Source organism: Anomaloglossus baeobatrachus, chromosome 4, assembly GCF_048569485.1.
Source record: "Anomaloglossus baeobatrachus isolate aAnoBae1 chromosome 4, aAnoBae1.hap1, whole genome shotgun sequence".
NCBI lineage: Eukaryota > Metazoa > Chordata > Amphibia > Anura > Aromobatidae > Anomaloglossus > Anomaloglossus baeobatrachus.
This window is the reverse complement of record NC_134356.1, coordinates 75,601,058-75,607,475: the sequence shown is the minus strand read 5'-3', so window position 1 is coordinate 75,607,475 and position 6,418 is coordinate 75,601,058.

The following is a 6,418-nucleotide window of genomic DNA, read 5'->3' as shown; positions in this document are numbered from 1 at the left end:
GGCCACCCAGGGCGAGATGCCAAGCCGGGTGACGCTGTGGAATACACACGGCTGATGGGAAGCCGGGGCTGGTATGCCCTGCACGTCCACATCCTGCGAGAGGAGATGGCCTCTGAAGAACCGGAGTGGCGCCGCACTATGTCAGCGTGCAGCGTCTCCCCTGTCAGCAGCCGCAGCACTACCGCGAAGCAGGCCCAAGCCGCAGAACTGAGCAGCGGGCCTGCAACAGCCACGCAGGAGACACAGACCCGGATCTCCATGACCTACCTGCTACCCAGGGCCCTACCGAAGCAGGATCCCAGCCATTGAAGCAAAGAAAAGAAGAAGCCGAACTGTAAATAGCCCCTGTCTGCCCCTCATGCTTTGTGAAGATGTCCCTTTTGTGCTGCCCTAATGTTCTTTTTGAAGATGACACCCTTTCCTGCCTTACTGCCCCTTGTACTTTTTGAAGAAGTCACCCCCCCCTGTATATGTGTACCGGGCCACTAGACTGGAATGTAGTCCCTGGTAAATGTGATGTGTAAAGTGTCCTATGTAACCAGGCCACTGGACTTAGTGGCTGGTATTGTTTTCCACTCTGTTGATTGAAAGAAACGAACTGCCAGGCTACTGGACTTGTAGTAGCCAAAAATGTAATTAGTTGCACCCGTTGTGCCCCCTACCAGAATTATGGGGGATGTGCCCAAACCTTGCAATGGACTGGAAGTGCACACTTAGAGTTTTCTTTATAAGAAGTTAGCAACGTTTACTTATATGTGCCTCCCATAAAGGGAAGAAATGTTTTATTGTTTTATGTTATGCATAACAAAAATGTTTTTGCAGTTTTTCCACATTTTCTGTTGTTTTTCAGCCCGAGGACGTGCTGGGATTTGCTGTGGGGGAGTGTGGCGCCCCTGAGGCTTCCGTCGCCACAGGTCATTGCACCCCATCCAGCGGTGTGATGCCCCATTCTGGGAGAGGAAGAGAGTGAACTCCGGTCCCCTGGTAAATCCACACTACACCCATTGCTAGGAACACACTGGGACCAGGGAAAGTGGCAGAAAACCCTCCCATGCTGCATGCTGGGAGGGGTCGTAAGACCCATCCCTGCTACTATAGGGTAGAACAGGGCAACTGGAGAGGTGGGAGGAGCCATCTGAGAGCAGATAGAGGAAGGAAGGTCAAGTTAGTGGCAGTCTACCTCAGGGAGTGAGAGAGTGAGGAGCCAGCATGTAGTTGAAGAAGGAGAACGAGAGAGAGTGGGGAAGGAGGAGGAGGCCTGCCGGAGGCTGGCAAGGAGGAGAAGAGAAAGGAAAAAGAGCTCCAAGTCAGTCAGGAGCTAAGAAGAAGAAAGAGACGCTTCCTGGTGAAGATCCTGGGACTCAGAGGGTCCAGGTGACACCAAGCAGAGAACAGAAGGGGTCCCAGGGCCACGGGTAGCTGTAGAGCTGCGGTGGCCTGTTCCACAAGAACATCGGTGGAGGGATCAAGCTGCAACAGGGGACGGTCCCTAGAAACCGGAGGAGTGCAAAATCATCTCCAAACAGTAAAAACCGAGGCCCAGGGAATGTTGTAAACTCCCCGGGCCACAGCCCACAGCAGTACCTCTAGAAAAGGGATAATCAGCCGACAGGTGACTCCCCAGCCTGGAGGCTGTTGTGGAGGCCAAGCCAGGTTCTACCTACCAAGGCAAGGCTAAGGAAGACAGCAGAAGATAGAGACACTTAAGGAAAGGGTACCGGCTTTTACTCTCAGAATCACCCAGAAACAGCGGAGGTCCCTGACAGTGGTCCCAGCAGTCCAAGGGTCCCTGCAGGACTGTGACAAGAATTGTGAGTAAAGAACTTGAAACTGTACCCTTGAAGTTGCCTCTGTTATTTCATCTGCATAGACACTCACAAGCACCAACTGTGCCCCGGGGCACTGCTCCACCTGTGGGGAGTAGTACCACCATTGCTGCCATATCATCCCCCGGAGGCCTCATACAGCAGCGGCGGCCTATTTGCCGCATACCACAGGTGGCGTCACGAACACAAACTTTAATTCAAGCCACATATTTTACTGACACCCACCAGGGCCACGGAGCCGGGCCCAGCCACCACTGACTACCTCCGGACTAGTCCGGCCCGGCACCGGGTGTCCCATAGCCCTGGGGTGGGCGAGTCATCAGATGGTGGTGGCAGGCGTAAAATGATGTTGCAGGTGTCCATCCCATGATTAAAAAATATGTCGGCGATGTGGGCTTCAAAGAAATAATGCCCTGAGTCGGCACTTGCGCAGATTGAAGTCTCAGCTCAATGACGAGCCGAGAGTTCATCAACGCATGTGCCGGCTCCAACCCACTGATCTTACAGCAGCGGGCTTAAGGAAAATGGCGTCTGTAAGTGGCGCGTGCGCAGATGAAATCTCAGCTCCTCATTAAACCGAGAGCATAATCTGCACACGTGTCGACTCTGGGTGCTATTTCTTTGACAATTTGTCAAAGAAATCACAGAGGATGGCTCCTGCCTCATAGCGCCCGCAGCATAGCTGAGACACCTGCCGCACCTACTCCATCACGACCCCTGCCTCCCTGTGACCTTGCTCTACCATCATTGCCTCCCCCGGTAAGATACAACCAAATTTTAAGACGGACCCCATTTCCACCAAAATATTTTTTTTCACCATTTTTCTTCTCTAAATTTGGGCTGTGTCTAATCATCCGGTTTGTCTTATAGTTGGGGGTATGGGGCAGGCAGGTGTAGTACTTGTGTGTGCAGGTAACCCATTGCCTCCCGGTAGCCGCTGCACTGCAGGGATGCCTTCGTCACAGTCCATTCTTTCTCTGAGTCAATAAAGGGTTTTCTTATCCAGGAAAGAGTGGATGCCACCCCGACCGACTGGACTAAACCCCACTTCTGGGGATGCAGTTAAACAGTTCTCTAAAGAACTGGATCCCGTGTGTCCGGAATCAAAGGGTTGACCCTTAGGATCGTTAATCAGTGTAATAGTATCGCCTCTTCTCTCTATCTACTACTGGGGACTTTCCTACCCTCCTTCTATATCCTGTCCTATATATATCCTATCCTCCTCCTTTCTCTTAACACTTTATCTGCCTAACCATGTGCCAGGGCAGCCATCACAGACCCACATTGCCACAAAATACATTAAACTACATAAACACTAAATACTAAACAACACCTTATGTGTGCCAGCTACTTCTAAAGGGGGGTGGTGTAGCATTGACCCCCCTACATTATAAAACAAAAAATACGGTATTTGTAGCCAAACCAGGAGGGGATAAAAAATGCAGAAGTGGTGCTCGTGTTTCTATTACACTTTTCCTTTGATTGATCCACTCCTGATTTTGTCTTACAAATACTGAGGTAAAAACTCAGCAAATAGTCAACATGTGCACGTGGCCTAACACTAATTGCTTAGCATTCACTAAACAGCATCACACAAGATAAAAGTATTATATAATATTCCCCAAAAGAGTTTTAAAAAAAACCCAGGAGAAAATATGTGTCGCCCAGAGATATGGGTTACCCGGTCCCGGGCATTGTCTCTCTTGGGGGATGTCATGGTGGTGGCCGCTGCCCGGTTCCATGCCCTGGGCCCTTTTTGTAATGGGGGTGTATTTACAAGGGATTAAATTAGTGTTCATATGTGACGCCACTTGCCGCATTGCGGCTATAGAAATGGAGCCGCCTCTGCAGAATGTCACTACTGGGGTTGGTGTTATTTGCAGCCTCGTTGGTAGGCCCTCTGCAAGCAGGGCCGGGCCCCAGAGGATGGGTGGTGCGACGGGTGCTAGAAGAAGGGAGTGCACACCAAAGTTCAGTGAAACTGGTTTTACTCACTGCTGGTTGCCCGAGGCTGGCTGGTTTCACCTCCAGGTCCCCTTGGTTCCAGTGCCAGTTTGGTTCTCTGGTACCATTTTCCCCTGCACCTGACTATGGTAAATAGGTCCCCGTGGCGTAGAGAAACTGGTAGTCCCTGTCCGGTGGTTTGTCCACTTCTGTCCGCCTGACGGTAGCATGAACCCTGTGGGGATTGAGTCTCTGGTCCTGTCCCCGGCTCTCCCTTTGCTACTAAGTCTTCGGATTCTTAGGGTCAGCAAGGTCCTTGATGGTCCCCTTGCTGTGCAGGTGTTAACAGGTCGGCTTGGAGCTCTTTCCTGTCCTAGGGTCCTGCCCAATCGGTGCGTAGTTCCGGGAATACTCTACAGTACTCTTCCGGCAACCACTCTCCTGGGTAGCAGGTCACCATTAACCTGAGTCATGACATCTCCTCACTTTCACTTGTCTGCTCCCTTTCACTGCAGACTCTGTCTCTCCACAGTCTCCCTTCAAACTACTGTCTTCACACCTCCTCTGTCACAGCTCGACTGACTACACTCCACAGTCCGCCCTGGAGAGTGGGCAGCGAGCAGTGGGATGCCAGAGGGGTGATCGATGAGCCATGAGGTTGTTTTTTTCCAGTCTTCCATCTATTTCAACATACGTACAAATTCAAGTTACAAACAAAGCTACAAAACCTACAGTAGTGTCCCCATTGTACCGCCACAAAGTAATAATCATCGTATTGTGCATCCACATTGAAATTGATGTGACTACATTATTCCTTCAGATAGTAAAAGTACCCCTCACTATGCTTGCTTTCTCGTAGTAATAGTGCCCTTATTGTGCCTGCACATACTAATATTTCCCTATTGGTGCCTCCAAATACTAATAATGTCTTCATTGTGCCTTCATTTTGTAATAGTGCACCACATAGTAATAATGCCGCAAAATGCCCCCATTTTCTCACCACATGTTTATAGTGGCCCCATTGTGCCTCCACACAATAAAAATGCCTCTATGGTGTCTCCAAATAGTAATAAAACCCCATTCTGTGCCCACTGTGCCTCCATAAAGTAATTTTGCCACCTCTGTACCTCCATGTAGTAATAATGCCTCATTGCATCACAAAGTGGATTGGTTCTCACCACATAGAAGGATAAAGCATCAGTTTATTTTCTTTGTATGGTTGAGAGCTATACAAAAAGAAAAATATTCATCAGGTCAGTAGCAAATGGCTGTTAAACACACAAAGTGCTTTCTCAGAGTTTCTTGCCCCATTATGTCTTCACATGGTAATAATGTCCAATTGTGGCTCCACGTAGTTGAAGTTCCCCCACTGAGCGTGATGATAAGTATATTCCCTTCATTGTCCATCCATATACTAATTCTTCCCTGTGCCTTCACATAGTGATACTGTCCCCTCTGTGTAGGTTTTTGCTACTTAATGTGAGAGCAGCATGTTATAGGCAAGAGATTCTGAAAGTAATCACGTTTGTCTTAGATCACTGTGTGCAGTTGTTCTGACTTTATCTCAGAATTGAGTGTAGCAGAGCTGAGATCTGTCCCCACCCACATCAGGCTCTCAATAGAAATTGTGTATTGACTGTGAGGTGTCAATCACAGTAGGGGACGTGGTGGACTGGTCTGTACTAGCCATTGAATCACACCAATGTTAATCGCAGAGCAATACATCCTATAAAACAATAGCTCAAACATAGATAAGAGAAACACAGATGTTTTTACTTTTTTAACCTTTGCAGCATGCTGTCCTCAGCTTACATTGCAAAATCCTGGTGACAGATTCCCTTTAATTGCTCTCACAGAAAATAAATTCACAACTTTGTGTCTTCCCCTTTCCTTGTAATAATAACTAAATAAACTGAAACTTACCTCAACTTACTCTCACAATGAGTGTTTTTGCCCTCTTCTTCCTCATTGCGGTCTCTGGCCTAAAGGGCCCTGTTACAAGTGATGCAGACATCTTCCGACATTTGAAAATCAAGAAACTGCAAAACAAAACATACAAATCTAAATAAAGGATCACACTGACAGATTTTACTCCTTAGATTTAATTAACTCCCATCTAATTTGTGTTCATGAAATATGAAATACAAGACTAGAATATGCAAACATTGTAGGCTTCATCTTTAATAACTAAAAATGAAACAATGCCCCAGGGGGAGAGACAAAGTCATCTATTCCAATCACATAGAAAATTTGAATCTTTAGGTCCTGATAATCCTGGCCCCTTGTTTGAAACTGTTAAAATCTGTCTCTGAAGCAAATTATTAAGCTCTTTGATGTTTGTGATAATTCAGTAGAAGAGATGAAAATAATATTACCAAGGGGAAATTCCAAACATGCAAATTAAACATCTCAATTTACAGCTCTGCAGATATTAATAGTCTTGTAGGAGATGAAGCAACAATAAAAAAATGTTTTTTTATTTTTCAACACTGCTCATCCATTAACCAAAAAATAAATACAGTATATAATAAGTATTGAACACGTCATTCATTATTTAAGTAAATATATTTCTAAAGGTGCTATAGACGTGAATTTCTCACTAGAGTTCGGTAACAACTCATCCAGTCTACTCAGGCAAACACATCAAA